At 40.1% G+C, this 23,944-nt stretch overlaps 1 protein-coding gene across 1 annotated transcript in view; it reads right to left on the bottom strand.

Moving 5' to 3' along the window:
- The window catches only part of CADM2 (cell adhesion molecule 2), a 359,573-nt gene that overhangs the window by 132,129 nt on the left and 203,500 nt on the right, over window positions 1-23,944 (bottom strand). The window lies entirely within an intron of this gene.

Below are 23,944 nucleotides of genomic sequence, written 5' to 3'. Positions count from 1 at the left end.
GTCACTTTGCTTAATGGTTTAAAATGTTAAGTATTTTAAAGCCTATATTTAGTTTAACCCACATCTTCTATTGAGAAACATTCAAAACATTCCCAAACATTCAATTTCTCTGCAGTAAAGCTGTTTCAGGAATCTACATCTATTAATCAAGTCCTTCCACAGCACAGAACTACTAGTATCATAAGTAAGTAAGCACTGTTGTTCTCCTAAGTGAACAATAAAAAAGCCTCTGTAACTCACTAAGTTTTGCTGTATACTTTCAGATTCAAATCTTTGACCTGACAGTATTTGACTCTTCAGTGAATCTATATTTTTAGTAAGCCTCTGAAAGTCAAAAGTAAAATGGGAATACCGTAATTACTGGGAGAGCTATGCTTTGATCTGTGAGAAGAACCAGTATGTTCAAGTCACTAACGCTGTTCTCACTCACCTCCTTCTAAAGTCCCCAAAGGCTCTTAGATTTGGTTCTCCTAACATTTCAGTGATAAAAAGAAAGCTTTATTGTGGTTCTTGTGCTACTAAATCTAGATGTTTCTGCCCCATTGCAAGGTTCTCTGAGTGCTGCCAATACAGGCAGATTTACACCAAAACAAGTAGCTACAGTGAAGGTTCAGCAAAAATGTCACTTGAATTTGTTGTCTTCTAGGGCTACCATTCAGGTTTCTTTAAAGTGATCTCAAGCTGAATTTACTGATTATTTCAGGGTAGGCCAGCTAAAGCTTGACTTACTCTTAGCAGGGTCTGATGACTGAAAGGTGACAGCTTAGACAGACCTAACACACAAGCATGCCATGAACTGCTCCAAGGCACATCAAAGTGACTGAGATTGTGTCCAGTGGACACATTTCAAACATAACTCAGACATTTTCTGGCCAGCCACAGAAAGAAATAAATAATTATGGAGCATATGATATAAAGTTTATATAGTGATGGAAAAGACGTGCAACATTAAAGCAAACAAGCAAGCAAAACAAACCCCACAAAATTAAAAGCTATGTATATACCGATATGCTGACAGAACAGCCATGAAAAATAAGCTAAAGAAAACAAAATGTATATAGAAGCAAGCTTCTACCAACCCAGAATAGCAGGCAAAGCTGATGACTGTGGCTTTACTAGCCAAAAGTCCTCACACATCAGTAAAGCTGTTGCTCTCTTTGAGAAAATAGATGGGGACTCAGAACTAATTTTTCAGCTTTTCAATTCTAGTCAGATGCAAATTGAGCAGATGTAAGAATGATAGTTTATTTCACAGAATCACTGAATCATTCAGGTTGGAAAAGACCCTTGGGATCATCGAGTCTGACCATCAACCCTACTCTACAAAGTTCTCCCCTACACCATATCCCCCAACATCTCATCTAAACAACCCTTAAACACATCCATAATTCACATTACTGACCTTTAAAAAAAAAAATTATTTTCAATATGACCCAGTGCTTCCAAATGCTTTGATTACTACCACATGTATATATAATTGGAAGAACAGCATAGGAAATACAAAAAAAAAAAACCACCAAAAAACAAAAACAAAAACAAAAAGCTCAGCAGCCCATAATTTGGAAGTGGTGATTTTTGCCACCCCTTAATCAGAAATAATTTTTAAAATAATGTGATATATCATCTTACATCATATTTAATTTTTTTATAACTTTCAATTGTTACTGCATTATGAGAAAGATTTACCTAGCTATTGAAATATTTTCCTATAGATGGGACAACGTGCAGAATTTCATGCACTAAAAAGAACTGTCATGAATTCCAGTAGAGCACAAATGGTCTACAGATGATGCCAATAGCACACTATTTCGATCCTGCTGGTAGAGAAAAAAAAAAAAAAAATTGAAATCTAAACCACCTGTATCAACTACATTCCTACTGCTCCCCTCCCTCATTTCCTCCCCTCCACACCTTTTTTAACCTTTGTACAACATAGAAACCTCAGCTCAGTCAATTTTCTGCAAAACTGGTAAAAACAACCACTGATCAAGAGCTGAGATCAGATGTTCCATGTTTCAGCCTGGAGTGAATTTTTATTGAAAGAACAAAAAGAAAGAGTTTTGTAATGGAAATACCAACACAGAGTCTTTGCAAAAAAATGCTGCAAATGGCACCAACATAATACTCCTTTGCAGGAAAGCTGTTTGTCAGAAACATTTTTATAAGTGCTAAGTCTAAATGCAATTAATTATCTGTGCCATCAATTTCAAACCCAAACATCTGTAACCTTTCCTGTCTACACAGATTTCAGAGCAAACCAATGAGCAAACTCTACTGTTATTGCTTAGACAAGGCTAGCAGTTACATGGAGTCTTTTTATAATCTTATTTTCAAACATTATTCCTATAACTATGTCTATATCCTTATTGATATCTGTTTAGAAAGACACCCAATTCCTCTTATGAAATTGATAGCTGTGATGAATGCCAGAACTCGTTTGTTTCCATTTTCTGTGTTAGGTGTATTTTGCTAAATGGGTGAGGTTGGACAAGAGAAAAAGTGGCTGCCTAACTGTCTAGTCCAGGGTCCCACATGCTGGGGCAGGGGGAACCCCTTGGGAGAGGGTGACTGCTCCCCTGGGCAGCAAATGACCAGTCAGTGCCACTGGAGAAGCCAGCTAGCAGTTCTAGCCAACTAGCAATATACAGGCATGCAGAGCAAGTGGAGGAGGGGTCTGACACGCGGCAGAGAGTAAACCCTTGCCAAGCCTGGCTGATGGAGCAAAGAAGCCTGTGGAGCCTGAGCAGAAGCCAGCACTGAAAGGTATCAACTGGCAAGCAAAATCTTGAAGGAGAAGACATACTCCTCAAGGAGCTAGTGGATGGGGAGGAGATTTATTTACAATACTCTGTATACAATCTCTTTCAGCAGATCCAAGTTCTACTTGCCTAAAAAGCGATCTCATCTGGTATATTATTATCTATTTAAAGATTAAAAAGCTTTCTATAAGCTTTTTGATTGATCTTTCTTTGAAGTGAGAATTGCCCCAAACAGGGCAGTTTTACCACAAGGTTCAAGCCAACTCGAGGTTTACTACAATCGTTCAACTAAAGTACCATAAAATAAAATGGAAAACATTCTCTTATTTAATTAACAGCTGAAAATAAAAAGTAGAACACATATAGGGCCATTCTGAGGAAATCTGTAGTTTGGTACACACAGATTTCCTACATACTGAAATATCCATGCATTGTTCAACACAAACAGCAGTAAATATTTCTAGCTCCCCACTAAAGTTAACAGGAAACACCAAGCTTCCTTTTAAAGTGTCTCATACTAAAATACAGGTGCTGTACTGTACTTAGGTGACAGTATTTATTCCTCCACTTTTTAAGAAGGTTATACTAATAGCTTCGTTTTTATTCCACCGGTAGTTTCTGAATAGTATTTATTAGTTGTACTGAGGTAGTGACTAGACAGCCAGGTGAGCACAGAGAAGAAAGCTTTGTCCCTAAAGGCTCCAAAAAGCTCTGTCCTCACTTGGTTTCCTACACTGCCTCCTACCTCTGTCTGCTCTTTTAGAACCTCCTTCTTTTTTTCCATTTCACCGTGTTAGAAGCCAAACAGACCCTTTCTGGCCTCTTCCTGAGGATTTTCACCTACATTTGAAGGTGAAAGCTTCTAGTCGTTTGCATACCTACATTTTTGCATGATACAGAGATGCTAGAAAAAGGGCTAATAAACAGAATATAGATTTGGCGTCTGGGAAATGCACCTATGCCAAAACAGTAACAAAGAATACCACCACGGATGTCTCCTTCCTGGATTCTTATGTCACAAGCACTTATAAAAAATATAAAATGCAACAAGAAATACAATTACATAGTTAATTCCAATATGCCCTAAGTAAATTATTTCAGTTTTCTGCAGTTCCCAGGCACATATGATGTAGTTAATTTGTAAGGTATGAAATAATTACGCATAAAATACTTGTTCTTAAGCAGACACACTTAATTTTTTACCTGTCATTCTCTTTTTCAGTGGAAAATAATTCCTTTCAGGATGTTTTCTGACACAGAAACAAGCAACCCTGATAATCTGTATAGTTAAGGTTATTATGAGTAAAAGCTACAGTCATGTATTTCAGTTGCATTAATTAGCAATTGTTGAGACTGATGACCACTGCAATAAACCAGTCTCCTTGTTCACAGTCACAAAAAGCTGTACCTCATTTTTTTACAAAATAACATAATGTAGTAATGTAGTGAAATCTTGCAATAGGAATTATATCAAAGAGAGAAAAGAAACTTAGAAATTCATATTGTCATGCAAAATAAATAATCCACATTTCATACTGGGCAGAAAAGGCAGCTCGACCTGTTACCTGCAGTAGCCAGAAAGCAGTATCTCTAATCTTATTTCTCTAAAATGACTACATCTTACTAGTATTTTGAGTCATATATTTGAAGAATGTGGAAAAAACAAACAACAAACCCCCTAAATCCTCCAGAGTAATTTGCAGATGTTTTGACAATACTAACTTGACATATGCTGCCATCCTGGGATTCACTCAAGAAAATTTTGTTCCTTATGTTAGAGCTGTTCCCTCTGTCATGGGAATAATGTAACCATTAGTTGGAACCAGAAAGATTTCTGATACTCTACAGGTCGTGCTAAACTCCCAGAAACATAATACTAGTGAAACTGAAACAATCCCTCTGATTTTCAGATTTCAACCTTCTGAATGCAGTACCATCATCAAGTCTGAAATAGATTTAAAGGGATTTATATTGTGTTTCCAGATATACCTGGATATACTTGAGAAGGCCTTTTGCTTTGTTCCTAATGAATCCAATATACCAAGATGCCTATAGGGATGATCTACAGCACTTGCTTATAGTTGTGCATCAAAATTTGTCAGTCCACAGACCGCCACCACCACCACCATCAGTGAAATAAAAAAAGAGACAGGGAGTAAATGGATAAAACTAAATTATTATTGTTATTCTCTGTTTAGTCTATAGCCTTCATACTTTTCGAAACATTTCAATTTCTTTAAAAAAATAATGTACTCATTAGTCTGTATTAACAGTTTACCCATTTCCAACTGATATGCAATTATTCTATTAGATGCCTAACCTATCTAGTAGGTACTTGCATGGTATCTGGACGTCCTAATATTTTCTTTTCAATTTTCTTCTCAAAACTTCTCAATTATTTGTTTGTGGAAATAAAATCCATTTCCTTCTTCTTTCATTTCAAGTCATGCAATTTGATTGTTTTCATACAAGGAGTGATACAAATCTAGGGTGGCAGTTTTGATATTTAGTAATCACATGTTTTTTATTTCTGTTTCTGCATGTGGTAAGGCCATTTTTACCTCTTGCTGGAAACAAACTCCACAGCATTGCATCTGTGAAATTATCACTTTTCCTTTGATTACTAGCTGGTCATGATTCCAACAGAGTCCAACAGTCAGAAAGATAGATGATCGCTTAATCAGTCATGACAGATCTCAGTACTGGGACAGAAACATTAAAATTAAGTCTACTTTCACAGGTAATGCTAATTTAGGGGGGAAAGCACTTGGTAATATATTAGAAGCTTCTGTGTAACCTATTAGATTGGCTGACGTATGTAGCATTGGAGTCCTTTAAAGGTGACATCATTTCTAAGTAAAATAAGTGGAATAATGAACTGAAGGTCACAATACTGTGGACAGGTCTTCGGCTAATTGGCTGTGGAACAGTATTCTGGCCAATTTGCAGAAACATGATGATTTTTTTCCTCGTTAGGGAAGTGATTAGTAACACAGATGAGTTCAAACAGACATTCCAAACAGAGTCTTTCACAGTTTTATGTCACTCAGATACTGTGGATACTTCACTGAATTTTCCAACCCATTCATGTACTTAATAAATTCAGGGCATCACTGAGTTTCATAGAAGGTGTTAACTAAGGTTTTTAAAATGGAAGAACAACATAACAATCCTTGGAGATTAGTTATACTTTTATTCCAGTGCATTTCTATTTCTCTTTGAACCCTTCTAAAGTACTTGGTAATCAAACGGAAGAAACAATGGGGTCAACAGATACGTACTTCTTCTACCTCTAATCATCTGGTCATCTTTGACTTTATGCTCTGACTTGCAATCTAATAAGAAAAGACTAGATTGTTTTCAGCTGGGAAATACTGCTAAAATATTTGATTAGCTTATTTAGACAAGAATGTTCAACAGCAAACGGCTTTCTCCTTTTTATATTTTTCAGATTTTTTGTGTGTTGGATAACGCACATGTCAAGGAGTACAGCAAACTCCATTCATTAGAAGAGGTGCTGACAGTCTCACTAACAGAAGCGTCTTCTCTGTGCTTGCTTACTGCCTTGAAAAGGCCAAAGCACTGGGGACCCAGAACCTGTCCATACAACGCTATCTATTATTTATCAGGGTGGGCTCTATTTAAAGAACAGCTTATGAGGAAAATCCAAACAGCAAGGTAATTTCTTCAGTGAAATGACTATTCTCTTTTTCCTGCAATCTGGATAAAACTAAAACAGTTGAAGGTGACTTATAATGACTTACAGTCTTGAACACATCTGCTAAGTGAGGTTTCTCCAACTGCTGCCAACTGACAAAAGAAGGCCAGGACGATGATATGCCCTTCATGAATGGTATAAATACGGTAAAACTTTCCTTCATGCCAGATTTTCTGCACTGAGCTACATTTTCTCTCACAATAATTTTCTGTATTCTCTTCAGTTTTTCTCTTTTTCAGAGCATTCAGGAAACATGACAACATGCAAACTTGACTTCTAGGGTATTTATAATGCCTGTTTCTGGTATTAAAGAGGCACTGCACTTTTGTTCTGCTTGTCTTTTGAGAATCATAAGGACAACACATTGTCTTAGGAGGTCTGAGGGCTGCCTCACTTTCACATAAGAAATGTAAGCTTCAAATCCTTCCAAAACATACACGTTTTGAACTATGAAGATGTTTTATTCTTTTATTGTGTTGGAATAATATTTAACGGTACCTCAATGAAAACCCAACCAAAAATCACATTAATCAGGATGAAATGCTGTCTTACAAGGTCTGCTCATCTAGTTCCTTCTGCAATGGGGAATTACAAGATTTCTTATTATACTAATGCAACTGGACATGTGCCACAGCATGGTAACCTAGAAAATCTTTAAAAAAAAATATAATACTTTTCAAATTGCAGCTGCAAAAATTAAAATTGCAAAATTATCTGGCAAGGTTAGTGATGGACAGAATTAAAATAAATGAGATTCAACAGATAAAAGTAATTGGTAATGTTATATACCAAGTTGGAGACTGATATTTTGAAAGCAGTAATGCAGGAAAGAAGCCTTGAGTATTACAGAGGAAATTATTTAACTGTATGTTCAAATGCAGCAGCACTCTAAGAAGATGAATCCTACTCTGGGTTGTACTGATCCTAGCAATTATGGTAAAAGGAAAAAATAATGCTACAATATTCCAAAACTGCATATATCATACTGTGTCATATATTGTAAATTACAGATACAAACAGGCTCTCTGTTGGGAAGGTAATTTCTGAAAGTCTACTGATGGAATACTACTGCATAAGTAATACTATGAAAATGAAAATAATACAATGGAGAGCTGTAATATCAGTCCACACCTACTTAAGAAAATACTAACAGAAGTTAGAATAACATTTTTTTTTTTCTATAATTTTGAGGGTAATACTGAAAACACAAAACAGTATGTTAAGTGAGAGTTCATTGTGAGTGAGAAATATGAGATAATGACATCACTGAAGTAGAAGGGATAAATACTAATCCTCTAACTCTCTTAAGTTACACAGATTTCTGTAAAGACCAGACCAGGCAATTTCTCCTCATGCTACTGATGCTGATACTAATCATTGCATTAACAGTACTTAAATGATTGCTGACCAAGGCAGTTATGCTTGTTTAGGTATTGAAAACTGTCTAGACAAACAACATACAACTCTACCAAGACAGTTTATATATTTTGAAGAACATCAGTTACAGTATACTCACTTTTTCCTCTTCAAGAGACTGCCATTTACAGTCACTGTTGGTGACCCTCAAGCACTTCAGCTTTAGATGCAAGGAATCCTAAAAGGTAGGGAACGTAGAACAACTCGGCCAAATTTTATGCTCTTAGCACTGCTGGAAATCCAGTTTCTCCTCAAACCTGCCCATGTGCAATGCATTTTTCATATGTCTGCAGCTGACCAGGACTTAAGAAAGCTGCAGAACTGAAATATACCTGTATTTCTCTAACCTTGTAGATGGTGACATTACAGTTCTACTCATTCAGTAGCTAAACTTAATGATCCCATCATACTGAAAATACTTTTAGTGGCATAAATGAGTAATATTCACAGTAGAGTCATGTTTATGGTATTGCTTCATATTTCCTGGAAAGTCACAGACTTACAATTTCTAAAGAGTGTGGTCCTGTTTAAACCTATTATCTCAGCAGACTTTGGAGTGACTTTCTCACTTAGTAATGATTTAGAGATATCTCCCTCTAAGTGAGAACAGCTGTAAGATGCCCCTCTTCTTTCGGCACTTTTTGATCATTCATGAAGATACATAAATTAGCATCATTCTTCATGTAGCAGATAGCTACACTGGTTAGACAGGCAGTTGGAATACTCATTCATCCTAACTACATTAAGAAGTCAGACTCCCTGAACTCCTGCTACAGTTAGTGGAGCAAGACAGCTTCCACCAGAGGCCAATTAAGAACAGGTCACTGCCTTGAAAATATTATAGAACCTGAACAAAACAGCAAAGAAATCATCGACTGATGAGTGTACCTGTAATCAATCTAGCAATTGATTCCAGTACCGATGTAGAGTCAAATACTAATGTATATGTCAATACTGAAGATAGTAGTGGTGTTAGTGATGACTTGCAGATCTCACTATTGAGAGAACTGAAATATGGAACAAAGTATCAGGAGAGATCTGAGATGAGTCTAGTGCAATTCCAGGGAGGATTCTCAGAAAGCTTGTTGGTGGTTTTAACATCTTTTATGATAGACCCTGTTAAAGTTTTTTGATGTCTCTCATATAGCCTAGAAGCAGACAATCTGCCTTTCAACTACACGTACACAGATACTTCCCCTTTTGTGGGATTTGTCTTAGTTTTCCAGAGGCAGGTGTGCTGTGAAGGAAACTGTTAGTGAGAAATGATGATGGAAACAGATAACTAAGGGATTGGAGCATGTCTTGTACAAGGATAAGGATAAACTTGGGATTGTTTAGCATGAAGAAACAGCAAATCATGAACTTAACCCAAATTCAAAGGAAAAAACTGTCAGCAGAACTTTCTAGACCTCTAATTTTCTGAGGAACCTGCTCTAAGTGGACATAGCTGGGGAAGAAAGATGGACAAGGTGACCTCCAGAGGCCCTTTCCAATGTGAAGTATTCTGTGATCTTGTGATTCCAGATGTTTTTGGGGTAAAGACTCTGCATATCACAAAATTCAGGAATGTGACCAATCCTGAAACACCACCACCAACAACAAAAAAAACCCCTTTCATGAATATTCAAAAGATTATTCTTTATTCCTAAGAGATTATCTCCCTCATGGAGGCTTCAGATTTGAGTCCATCAGAAGAGGCTGCTTGTCAATGAAAAGAAGAAAAGAGAGAAAGAGGAAAATTAGCTTTTCCAGGATATACCTAGTTTGTGCAAATATGCTTCTTGTGTGGCTTATATTCCAAGAACATGGTTAATTCACAAGGGCAGCAATACAATATTTGGAATCCAGAGTGGTGGCCAGACATATTCACCAAGTACTAAGGAATATAATTTGTAAAAATGAAACAAATATTTGATATACAACAGCATACTAAGTACTGATAGCTGCACTGAATAAAAACTCTACTACTATTCAATGAATTATTTAACAAACAGTAGATACTGTCAGTAACAGATATGTGGAATCATGCTACCATTGGTAGCATTTATCCCCAATATCTGACATTTTTGGGGCCATTCACATACACCAGATGTATTTGAGCATACCAGAAGACACTTGTCCATGCTTAACATACATGTCTAAACAAAAAACAGCTGAATGCATGCTACTTTCTTCATTTATACATTTATTGCAGGCATTTTCTTTTTAAGAGTTGGGGAAAAATATTCTTCTGGTTGTTTCTTTCTGCAGTGCAAACTGTAGTAACGGGTAAAGACTGAAGTTATTAATCACAGTTGCAACAGATGATTAAAAATATTGGTTCTCATACTGCACTTTTCTTAACTGGTATAGCCTGAAGACTCACTAAGAAACCACCATAACTAATCTGTCTTCAGTTTATTACTTTTGAAGGATAAATTTCTACACTGTGATTGTCATACAAAAGGAAGCATTGAGTATTTAAAAATTGCTAGGAGTTGTTCCAGTGTTGACTGCATTTTGTGGCTGGTTTTAATAACTGTAAATTGGAGATACAGTCTAAGAAGAATTTCTGAATTTACTGTGTACTACTGAATTGTATATAATGGATCAAGAGTGACTTCCAATTCTGCTTCACAAGCTGACTGAGACATGACACAAGCAAAGGAGGTATTTGGCCTTCAGGGCAGTGAATGTTACTGTACTCTTTCTTGGGCTTGTCGACAAAGTGCCCGTCAAAGGACATTAATTGCACATTTGGATGATAATAAGTTCACAGCACCAGATGTAATAAAGAGTGCTGCAGTAACAATCTGCAACACTGGATACATGAATGTTTTTGGTATCTAAGTTATAATATTTTAATTATACTGTGTCCTTGATTCCTCCTTCTCTCTCTTTTCTTCAGAGCTGATTCATTTAACTCCTTTTTATCAAGCAATAAAATACTTTTTCCTCTTCTTCAGGCACAAAATTTCAACAAGTATTAGAAAAATAAACATGTTGTCTATACACCTGAATCTCCTTTCTCATTTTACTCAACTCTTGGTAGACTCAACAGTTCTGGAAAAATTACAGATATCAAAATGACTTCCTTGGGTACACACTGATATTTTAACACTACCACTTTCAATAAAAGCAATGTGTTTTTTTTTTTCTTCTGTCTTCCATTTTGTTTGCAAACTCTGTTTGCCAATTTGGTGCTTTCTTCAAATCCTTCTCTTGCCCTTCTTTAATCAGGGTGTTTCCAAATTCTTCAACCAAAACTTATTAATTTTTATATTAAATTTCTTTCCCCTATAACAGCCTTTAGTATACTCAATATATGTTTATCTTCCAACAGACAATATTAGTCTTGCATTAGTGACCCTATCCTTTCCTAACTTTTTATTCCTTTTCATCTTCCTTCCCTCTTTTTCTTTGAAATCTTTTCTGACTGCACAAATATGTGGGTGTCGCCAACCCTTGGAATAAGCTGTCTTTTACTCCACTTGTTCCTCCATCTAGTCTCTTCCTCTTCTCTCCATCAACCTTTAATTGATAAAAACCAAAACTGGATATGAAATATACATTGGGAATACCGATTAGTAACACTTTTAAAAGGAAGAATAGATAAAATTATTTCTTTTTATTTCCAAATATAAACTCCAAAGTCCTCCTAATCTTTTCTGTAACAGATGTGCAAAAATGTAAAAATTGCAAATTTAAATTACTTTACACTTATCAATATCCTGAGCTGTATTAGGAAGAACATTGCCAGCAGGTCCAAGGAGATGATCCTTTCCCTCTGTCAGCATTGGGGAAGCCACACCTGAACTACTGTGTCCAGTTCTGGGTTTACTCAGTACAAGAGAGACAAGGACATATTGGAGTGACCACAACTAAGGGTTGCAAAAGTGATTAAGGGACTGGAACACCTATCATATAAGGAGAGGCTGAGAGTTCTGGGACTGTTCACCCTGGAGAAGAGAAGGTTTAGAGAGATTGCATCAATGTTTATAAATATCTGATGAGGGAAGTAGAGAAGATGAAGCCAGGCACTTCTCAGTAGTGTACACTGACAGGCTAAGAGACAATGGGCACAAAATGAAATTAACAACATTCAATTTAAGCACAGAAAAAAATTATTTTGCTGTAAGGGTGGTCATACACATGCACAGGTTGCCCAGAGAGGTTGCAGAGTCTCCATCCTTGAAGATATTCAAAGCCTGACTGGATACAGCCCGAGGCAGTCTGCTCTGGCTGATCCAGCTTGAGCAGGGGTGGCTGGACTATATGATCTCCAGAGGTCCCTTCCAACTTCAGCTGTTCTATGGTTCTCTGATTCATACAGCTTTTTTCTGTATCATAATACTACAGAATAATAAAACAAAAAAAAAAGTTTTCAAGCATTCTTCTCCTCCTTTTTGGCTTTTAGATTGTTTTCTTATCATTAACAACTGATATCCTGACAAGCTGAACCATACCGAAGACAACTGTTTGAGGACCATCCATCCACAGAAATAAGTCTTACCTGGCATTGTTAAAATGTTGACAGATCATTGTGATCTCTTCAGGAAACGAGTGCTGTTCTGAGTAGGCCCTCCCATGAACATGTCTTTCCCAGAACAACAAAGAACTTAAAAACCTTTAATTGCATCAATGAAAATGTTTCCAGTTAGAAGAACAGAAAGGGAGGAGCTGGAGAGAAGGGAGCCTGCCAGACGTCCACGGTGAGTATGTGCGGATGAGATCTTGCATGCTCCAGGACTGTGTTCTAGATGGTTGTGATCTGTTTTCAGCTGCTTTTGCTACTTGTAGGATACCACAAGCTTGAGCACCACAAGAAAACTTTTTTATCAACACTGAATTACAGCACCATCGTCAGAAATAATAATAGCAACAGAGTTCTGGAAGCTCTGGCAATTTAGATCTTCAAGGTTATTGAAAAACCCAGTAAATTACCTCTGTCCCTACAGTTAATGTCCTCATTGAGAAAGAATGTTACTATTAGATAGAAATTTACAATATTTCTTCCCCAGACCAGCAATCCCCTGGTTTTACCAGGATTCAGCTGGAGCGAAAGAAATCTATTTAAGAAAATCCCTAGTAGACAAAAAAAAAAAAAAAACCAAAACAAACCACAAAAAAAAACCACAATCAGTCCTATAGTCCAGTTATTAAATGTGCAGTCATGAAGTACCTGCAAATGCTGACTTACTGAATGTGCTTGTGAACCCTCTGTGCTTGACAGACAAGAATCATACTGGAGTGCTTTATTTCCAAGAGGTACATTTGAGAGCAGGAAAAAAAAAAATAATCAAATCATACAGCACTTCTTAACGCTTAATTAAAAATCTGAATTTTAAAAAATCGTAGAAAAATACTCAAAGCAGATACTTTCTTTAGTGTTTCCTAAATTTGTAACTTTTTTTGGTTTTGTTTTTGATTTAATGTTATCTAGTTGAATCCTGGAAAGTATCATCAAACAGTGATAGATTAAAACAAAATAAACCAATCCCCCACCACTGCCACCAAAAGAAAAAAGAAAAAAAAAATCAAACAGTTCTAGAACAGAAAACTACAATTCTATCAATTTAAGAATACTGGCAGATTTCACTTTACAGCCAGGCGGAGAAGGGTAGTCAGAGCTATATGTACTAACTTAAGGCACTGTAAACTGTAGGAGACCATAGGGAAGCTCCTACTGTAAAATCTAGATCATGAGCTTTACACCAATAATTAGCAGAGTCTGCAACCAGGCTGATCTCCAGAGGATGGAGACAAAATGAAATCTTCACATCCAAATCTGTCCTCCTAATTCTAACAACAGACGTAAAACGTTAAGTGGATTAAAGCCAAAAAGGGGGCAAAAGAAGCATCTGTCTCCCTCAGCACTTTAGAGGACAAAGTTCCTTAGAGACTCTAAATTCAGAGAAAGGGGAAGGGAGGGAAAAGACTGTGGAATTACTTGAGGATCTGGCCCTGGCATGTCTATCTAAACCCCAGACAGACAGCTACAGATGAGCCTAGATGAAACATTACTCACTATGACAGACAAAATAGGATGGGAATGATGATTACACCACTCTGCAATGTGAACTGCGGTAGCCAGTGACGTCCTGAATTATTCTATGAATGTAGTCACTGATCATCCATTTTAAAATTAAAGAGATATTGTTCCCTGTGAAAATGAAATCAAAGATTCGACTCTGATCTCCCCCATTATGGAACAAATCAGATAATGTAAATCAAGTGTCATCTTGTAAGGTGATCTCTACTGGAATAAACTTGGCAGCTGAGACAGACATGTCAAAAGCCACTACAACACCCAAGAAGCTCACTGGCACTCTGCACTGTTATTTGGTCTCTGATATTTCTGTCAATTTATTAAGGAACAGTACCTAGCTCTAGCTGTTGGTGGACTTACCATATGTAACTACAGCAAACATCAGAAAATGAATCCCTGTGCCTAAAGAAGACCTTTGGGCATCGCTGAAATCCTTCAGTTATGCAATGACAGGTACCTAGCTGAGTTCCTGAGTTCCTCAAGTCTCTCAGGTCATACAAATACCTAAGAGCAACTGCCTGAATTCTCCTGGGTCACTTAACTGCATGGGAGGTGGGGTGGATCCTGTGTCTGCATCAGGGCAGTTCACGAACAGGGTGCTCCTCCACTTATTTTACCAATGAGCTCACCCACTAGAAATCATCAGAGTTACTTACTAGACCTCCTCTTGCACAAGAGGTGCAGGCAAACTGTGATTTTCCAAACCCTGCCTCTTCGCTGTCACCCCCAAACTTCTGGTCAGAATGTCCTGCTCAGAAGGAAATACCCCAGAACTTCCAGCTCACTTGACCATCCACATGCCATTGCCAATGGACTTCTGGGCATTTGCTATTAAAAGTCTCCTTTGAAACTACTTTGTATGAATACACACTATAGATACATAAATATAAATACATATTAATTGAAGCAAAGACTAGAACATTATTTTTCTGTTTCCTACCTGCTAGCCCATCCTATTTTCTTCTTCCTACTGTGAATATTTCACAGAATCACAGAATCATCTAGGTTGGAAAGGACCCTGGAGATCATCTAGACCAGCTGTTCGCCTAGCACAGTTCCCATCTACAGCATATATGTAAGCTCAAAATCGACCCTGCTCTTAAACACCTCCAGGGATGGGGACTCCACCACCTCCCTGGGCAGCCCATTCCAACGCCCAGAAACCTATTCTGCAAAGAAATACTTCCTGAAATCTAGTCTAAACCTTCCCTGGCTCAACTTGAGGCCATTCCCTCTTGTCCTATCGCTTATTACTAGGTTAAAGAGGCTCATCCCCAGCTCTCTGCAGCCTCCTTTCAGGTAGTTGTAGAGGGTGATGAGGTCTCCCCTCAGCCTCCTCTTCTCCAGACTAAACCCCCCCAGTTCCCTCAGCCGCTCCCCGTACGACCTGTGCTCCAGACCCTGCACCAGCTCCGTTGCCCTTCTCTGGACACGCTCGAGTCATTCAATGTAATTTTGTAGTGAGGGGCCCAAAACTGAACACAGGAATCGAGGTGCGGCCTCACCAGTGCCGAGTACAGGGGTCAGATCCCTTCCCTGTCCCTGCTGGCCACGCTATTGCTGACACAAGCCAGGATGCCATTGGCCTTCTTGGCCCCCTGGGCACACTGCTGGCTCCTGTTCAGCCGGCTGTCAATCAGCACCCCCAGGTCCCTCTCTGACTGGCAGCTCTCCAGCCACTCCTCCCCAAGCCTGTAGCGCTGCTGGGGGTTGTTGTGGCCCAAGGGCAGCCCCCGGCATTTGGCCTTATGGAAACTCCTGCAGTTGGGCTCAGCCCATGGCTCCAGCCTGTCCAGGTCTCTCTGCAGAGCCTCCCTACCCTCGAGCAGATCAACACTCCCACCCAACTGGGTGTCATCTGCAAACTGACTGAGGGTGCACTCGATCCCCTCGTCTAGATCATCAATAAAGATGTTAAACAGGAGTGGCCCCAACACCGAGCCCTGGGGGACACCATTCGTGACCGGCCGCCAACTGGATTTAACTCTGTTCACCACAACTCTTTGGGCCCGGCCATCCAGACAGTTTTTTACCCAGAGAAGTGGGCGATTGTCCAGACCTTGAACAGCTATTTTTGCCAGGAGAATGTTTTGGGAAACGGTGTTAAAAGCCTTGCTAAAGTCAAGGTAAATTACATCCACAGCCTTTCTCTCATCCAATAAGCAGGTCACTCTGTCATAGAAGGAGATCAGGTTTGTCAGGCAGGACCTGCCTTTCATAAACCCATGCTGACCGGGGCCGAGCATCTGGTTGTCCTGCATGTGTTGCATGGTGGTGTTTAGGATGAGCTGCTCCATCAGCTTCCCAGGTACCAAAGTCAAGTTGACAGGCCTGTAATTTCCTGGGTCTCCCTTCTGATCCTTCTTACAGATGGGTGTCACCTTGGCCAATTTCCAATCAGTTGGGACCTCACCAGCCAGCTCCTTCAGCACCCTCGGGTGTATCCTGTCTGGTCCCATAAGACTTGTGTGTGTCTGTGTGATGCAGCAGGTCTCTGACTGTCTCCCGGAACATGGGGGGGTTGTTCTCCCAGTCTCTGTATTCTGGCTGTGAAGGCTGGATTTCATCAATACAACTAACCTTGTTATTAAAGACTGAGGCAAAGAAAGCATTAAGCACCTCAGACTTCTCATAACTTGTTTCCATATTTCCTCCTGTGTCTAGCAGGGGATGGAGACTATCCCTGGACTTTCTTTTGCTACTGACATACTTATACAAACTTTTCTTGTTATCCTTGATTGCTGAGGCCAAATTAATTTCCAGCTGGGCTTTAGCCCTCCTGATTTCCACCCTGCATGGCCTCACAGCATCTCTGTAATCACTGTGATTGTTTAGCCCCTTCTTCCAAAGGCTGTAAACTCTCCTTTTCTCCATGAGTTGCAGCCAAAGCTCCCTGTTCAGCTAGGGTGGTCTTCTCTGGCACCAGCTTCTCTTAGAGCACCTGGGGACCGCCTGCTCCTGAGCCATTAACACTTCCTTCTTGAAGAGCACCCAGCCTTCCTGGGCCCCTGTACCTTTCAGGATCATCTCCCAGGGGATCCTTTCAAGCAGGTGCCTAAACAAGGCAAAATCAGCCCTTCTGAAGTCCAGGATGTCAGTCCTGCTTAGCTCTCTCCTGACCTCTCTGAGAGTAGAGAACTCTATTATTTCATGATCGCTGTGCCCTAGTTGGCCTCCAACCTCCACGTTGTCCACCAGCCCTTCCCTGTTCACAAAGAGGAGATCCAGCAGGGCACCTTCTCTGGTCCGTTTACTCACCAGTTGCATCAGGAAGTTGTCTCCCACACATTCTAGGAATCTCTGGGACTGGTCTCGTTCTGCCGTGTTGTATTTCCAGCAGATGTCTGGGAAGTTAAAGTTGCCCACAAGAATAAGGGCAAGCGATCGTGAGATTTCACCTAAGTGCCTATAAAATATCTTGTCCATCTCTCTGTCCTGGTTGGGTGGCCTGTAGTAGACACCTACTACAACATCTGCCCTGTTGGCCTTCCCCCCGATTCTAATGCAAAGACACTCAACCCTGTCTTCACTACACCTGTGCTCAAAGCAATCATAACAGTCCTTAACATACAGAGCCACCCCACCACCTCTCCTTCCCTGTCTGTCCCTCCTAAAGAGCTTGTACCCATCAATTGGCACACTCCAGTCATGGGAGACATCCCACCATGTTTCTGTAATAACAACAACATCGTAATTTTCCTGTTTCATCACAGCTACAATCTCCTCCTGTTTGTTACCCATGCTGTGTGCATCGGTATACATGCACTTCAGATGGGCCGATGTTTTGCCCCTTTCCCCCTTCAAATCTAGTTTAAAGCTCTGTCTATGAGCCCAGCTAACTCCTGCCCCAAGATCCCCTTCCCTCTCCGGGACAGGTGCATCCTGTCTAATGTCAAAAGATCAGGTCCCCTGTATACCAACCCATGACTGAAAAATCCAAAGCCCTGATGGTAACACCAGTCTTGGAGCCACCCATTCATCTGCTGGATTCTCCTGTAATCTTCCTCATCCATCCCCTCAACCAAAGGGATGGAGAACACAATTTGTGCCCCCGACACCTTAAGCAGTTTTCCCAAGGACCTGCAGACTCTCTTCATTGCTTTAGGCCTTCTCCTGGTGATGTCATCACTGACTACCTGAAAAACCAGGAGAGGGTAGTAGTCCTTGGGTCTCACTAGGGTAGGGAGTGTTGCTGTGAGGTCCTTGATGCGGGCCCCAGGGAGGCAGCAGAATTCCCTATGAAGCGGGTGTGGTCTGCATATGGGGCCTTTGGCACCCCTTAGAGTGGAGTCACCCACTACAATGACCCTTCTGGGGTTCTTTTCAGAGCTGGTTTTAATACCTGGTCTGAAGTGACCTGGACCTCGGTGGACCTTGGTCGTCTTCGTTTGTCTCATTTTCTTCCTCCTTCTCTTCTTTGTTCAAAAGTTCCAGGGCCCAGAATCTATTGTGAAGGGGCACCATGGAGGGTGAGGGAGGTGGGGAGAGGATTTTCCTGCCTCCCGAGCAGGGACCTGTTTCCAGCCTCCCTCGTCTCTTAGTGCCCCTCCTTCTGCCTGATAGCAAGAGGATGAGGGATTACCTGCCTCCTTTGGAGCTTCCATCAGCTCCTGTTGCTTCAGGGGTGCTAGGGTGTTACTCCACCAGTCAGTTTCACATTCACACTCCCTAATACTTCTCAACGTCTCAACCTCTTCTTTGAGTTCTGCCACCGGGCTGAGCAGGTCACCCAGGTGATCGCAGCACACACAGGTGCTGTCCCTGCTGCCCTCCGGCAGGACTGACAGGCTCAGGCACACCCTGCAGCCCGAGACCTGAACCCCTGCATGTTTGCGTGGCAGCTCTCTCTGGGCCACCACGTTCTTTCTGGCAGTGGTTTTGATGCGAGTGCAGACCATGGTTTGGTCTACTCATGGAGGACCGTAAAGGGGCTAGCCTGGATAAGTTTAGGAACCCGGAGAGTGTCTGCGCCCTGTCTGCTCGCCCTGCCTGCGCGAACTGACGCACCATGTCCAGTTCGCTGCACTCCTGGTTGCTCGTGGTCCCTGGGGGCTGCTCTTTTACGTGGGGGTGTATGACATGGCAACTTCGGTCTCTGCCCATTCCGAGTCACCACTGCCCTCGTTCGCAGCAGCTCCGCCTTCCTGCTCAGGGTGGGGGTGTGTGTGGGGGGCGACTTTTACAGTGGAATAGCTTCAGTAAGTGAAAGTTTGAGCAAAGCCCATTAATACAGTGGCCAGTTGGTTAGGACATTCTCTGAGAAGGTTGCTAGACCAAAGGTTTTATTACTGGTTTGTATTCGAGATTGTGGCAATTAAAAAACTTGTCCCTTCCTTATCCATCTCACTATCAGTGACTGCTCTAACTACCTGGTTATTGGCTAGGCCAAGCAGCCTCTTCTCTGTTCTTCCACTTGTGTCTTTGCTTCAGTGTGAGAAAGATCTGACCTGGTTTAAATGCCATCTTTTTGAGAGAAGTGGAGAATCCCAAGAAGCACTAAATACCTTCCTTCAGTTGCTTCTTCACGTTCTATTCCCCCTCATTAGGATTTCCTAATGTCTAGCTTATGTACCTTCTGCTTCAGCTTGGCGTCTTTGCAGAATCCCACTCTTAATTTGTCTTGTTCTTTCTAGACATTTCTCACAAGAGCTTGAACATGTAATTTGAGTCAGACATTTCCTATAGGTACATGTGCCTTTTTGTGGAAACAGTCTATTGCTTCCCTAGTGACAAAAAAACTGTAGTTTGCATTAAACGATCATGTGTTATGAAATCAACAAAAGCCAAGTATTGACTCTTCAACCTCCCACCACACCTACCTGACTGTTTTCAAAAGCCAAACACAAGGTAAGATTCTCTTTCCATTTCATCATATAATAATGAAAAAGTTAGGTACTGGGAACTAGTTATCAATTCACAGTGACAAAGTCTATACAGATTCCACAAGAGAGGTATACATAGTGAATTTACTTAAACAAATGGTTTTTTTAAACATCTCACAGATCTTGTTACTTGTAATATTAATGCAATTGGCGTTTGAATGTATGAGATATGAAAAGTTCTGTATAGACCAGAATTGACTAAGTGAAGATGTTTATTTTTCTCATTTCTGGTTTGGTGTATAGGGGAAAAGGATAACATTTCCATGGTTGAAGTTAAAGACATCTCTCGTCTGAAAAATGGATTCTAGTAACATCAACAATATACAATCTATACAGGGTATGTGTATCAACTTAGAGGAAAAAATGAGGAAAACAATTCTTAAGACAAACAACAGACTAAACTAAACCTGACAGGCTTGAGTGATGACATAATACCCTCTTACTCTGTGATGGTGACACAAAAATGCCAAAGGACACAAAGCTGTCAGTCTTGTTGTTTATCTTCTATCTAAGACTAATAAAAGGAGGTTGGTGATTGACAGAACAGACATGGGCACAGTTCTAGGCATAAAGTTTGCACTCTGAAAAATGTACTGATGGGTTTAGGGGCAGCTTATTTGTTATTGCCTTCTTCTACATTGCCTTTGTGATCTTCCACAAAATTTTTGATACGACTTTTTTTAAAGCTACCATTGCTTCTTAAAATTCATGGTTAGTAGTTATAATTGCGGATACTGATGTGTCCTAGTAATTTATTAACAGTACTGGCTTCTGGACAAGTATCCAACTTAGTTGAAAAGAAAACCAAGTTTTGCATAGTCCCTTAGGTACTATAATGGTGAATAATGGAATATTATCAAACATTTCTATTTTTAGCTGTCTCAGAAACAAAGCCTAAATGCATCCTGCTACATCAGCTCCTAACTACTAAAAATGGAAAATGACACAGGTCTCTATAGAGCCTAACACTGAAGCAGTACCATTTAATTTTAGCACATAAATCTTGTAAGGCAGGTAAAACTACAAAGAGAGAGAACAAGGAACAGTTTACATAATGAAGCGTTGCTGAAAACAAGTGACTTACTTGGTTATTGCCCCAATTACTTTGTAGGAAACGGTAGAAAATACTCTGAAATGAACCAACTATCTTTCAGAGTTCTGCAGGATAATTCAACAGGGAAGTCTGTGTTACTAAAAACCCAGAAGACAGCATTTTCAAAATCTTCCCCTAAATAAATGTGTGGATGAAATGTCAGTAAAACTCAAATTATTCTGCTTTATTACTCAAGAACCTCATATAATTGGAAAAGGAACCCAATAGAGCCACATCGTTTTGCAATTCATGCATTTTGCTTGGAGGGGTTGCACAGGCCTGTGCTAGTAAGGTACATCTTTAAGACTTCCAAGAGGTATCTTCTCTTCTAAACAAATACACACAATAATAAGAGCATTTTGTTCCAGATTCACTCTTCCTCTCATAGAGAAACTAACACTGACAGGCACAATACTAAGGAGCAGTATGTGTATTCCCCAGTGAGGCTGGACTGCTCTTGAGAAACACAGGATCTGCTGCTGTTTTGAATCCTAGTTTATGGTCTTACCTTGTCTAGAGTCACTTGGCTTCGCTGAGCCTACGATTTCTAACCCCACATGGCAACACTGACTTTCCCTTCCACCTAACACTTGCTGTAAAGCGTTATTAAGGGGAAAGGCAAGGTACCCGAGAAAGGTGGAGATTCAGTTCTCATTCCAGAGTGGACTGGAAAACATTCTTTTATTGACACAGAAATACAAATTAGCTGAGTTTTAACAGCTCTATTCATCTCCCAGTTGCTGAGCATTGAGGCAGCAGCAACAAGGACAGGAAGAAAGCCTTTGGTTGGAACAGCTGAACCGAGCAAACATTTCACTGTTTTTAAGCCCCACGACTATATGTCCATGTTTGGTACAATTGAGACAGAAGTTTCAGTTCTGATCTCCTCACTGACTACAAAACACGGCATCCTCCTCTCCCTTATTTCAGTGATTTTGACTGATAACAAATATATTTTTCAAGTTTCAACAAATTACTTTGCTTTAAGGTTGTACTTTGGCAGTATATTTAACTCTGGCCAATGTAGGCACAAGAATTCATAATGTCAAGGATAATCAGAACACTCCCCTCTTTCCTGTATTACAACTGCATTACAATTCAGTTATATATATTATAATGAGACATGTAACAGTGTGCACCACTGTGCTACAGGCACATTATTCTAGCTGGTGAAGTTATTTCTCTTTGGCATCACATTTCAGTACCTGAATCCCCCCAAAGCTCAGAAATGCACACTCTATCATGTCTTACTACTTCAGTAATGCAGAAAACCTGCCTAGCCAGTGAACTTAGCAGCAGGTAACTCTTCCTCCATTCCCTTCCCTGCACTCCACTCACATGTTTCCAGTGATAACAGAGTATCTTATTGTTATTTCAGGTGCAGGAATCTGCCAGTGTTTCAGCCATCTTGTCTTCCTTGGGGCAGGATAACAGTAAAATATGTGAATAGAATACATGAGTAGAATTGAGTGGTGGTTTGGTTTTTTTTTTTGTTTGTTTGTTTGTTGTTGTTGTTTTTTTTTTAATTTGCTGATGTGTGCATTAGCTGAACTGCTTCTTCCTATTGCAGTATAGCTGTTAGCCTTCTTAAAGAGATCAGTACCTCTTACAAACACATCCCTAGAAATTTTATACAGAAACCATTGCATTTTAATATGAAGATCTGCTCTTATTTTGTCTGCATTTTTTGTTCAGAAAACAGGGACTTCTTGCTATTCTTAACAGTATAATAAAAATCATCTGATAACACTGTATCATTTCAGTCTGACATGTTTAAAGCAGTAGCATGATGTGTTGACTGCCATTTAAATATACAGCCACAATACCATGTCATTACTCCTGTCTCCATGCCACATTCCATAGTGAAACTCAGTAACAATTAAATGAAAGCATTAAAACAATATGTGGTTTCAAGGGCAGACTAAAAATATTACAAGATATCCTGACAGTACTATGTTCTTTACACCCTGATGTCAGCCTCCTGTCAAAGTAACTTTATTCTGACTATGAAAGAATGTGATCTTGACCAAAATAACAGTGAAGGGAAGCACTCAGTCAGAACTGTTCAGATGTAATTCCCCCTCTAACACATTCCTCATCGTAAACAGATTCTCAGATGACAGTGGATCAGTTAAGTTTCTACCTCAAAATTTTAAGTGCTTTGCTAAAGTGATATCCTTTACAATAGTAAATGGAAATTATACTCACACAAGCCACATGCAACACCCTGAAACAAACACTGGTACTAGGAAGAGAATAGCTCTTAACTGGACTAAAAGACTTTGAGAAAAATGAGACATGAGTAAAATGCCTAGGAGGCAGGAATTGCAGATGCTTATCTCAAAATTTATACCAGTCTCTTCTGAGTCTGTGATAAACAAGGTAAACTTTTTACTTTCTAATGCTATTTCAGAAATGCAGATGATAGTTACTACAAGCACGTGAGACACTGAGTTCATTAATATAGAAAGCATTTAGAGGAAAAAACTAAAGAACGTAACTTCTCATTATATTCAGGAAAGTGACATTCCCAATTCAGCTTTTAAAACTTCAGTATCATTAATAGCATCCTGTATTGGGTTTGCATGGCAAGGTTTTGGTAGCAGGCAGGGGGGCAGTGCTACAGGCTTCCACCAGACACTGCCAGCAGCTTTCCCCATGTCCAACAGAGCCAATACCGGCCAGCTGCAAAATGGACCTGCCACTAGCCAAGGCTGAGCCCATCAGCAGTGGTGGTAGCACCTCTGGGATAACAAATTTAAGATGGGGTAAAAAAACTTGCACAACAGAACCTGCAGTGGGAGAGAGGAGAGAGAATACATGAAAGGAACAACTCTGCAGTCACCAGGGTCAGTGAGGAAGGAGGGGGAGGATGTGCTCCAGGCACCTGAGGCAGAGATTTGCCTGCAGCCTGTGGTGAAGGCCATGGTGAAGCAGGCCATGGACATTAGTGGTGGAGCTGATATCCACCACAGCCTGTGAAGGAGCCCACTCTGGAGCAGGTGGGTGCCCAAAAGAGGCTGTGACCCTGTGGGAAGCCCACACTGG

Source organism: Athene cunicularia (genome assembly GCF_003259725.1).
Source record: "Athene cunicularia isolate RWA chromosome 1 unlocalized genomic scaffold, athCun1 chr1_part1, whole genome shotgun sequence".
NCBI lineage: Eukaryota > Metazoa > Chordata > Aves > Strigiformes > Strigidae > Athene > Athene cunicularia.
The sequence above is the reverse complement of the archived record's forward strand: the minus strand, read 5'-3'. Positions and strand labels throughout refer to the sequence as shown.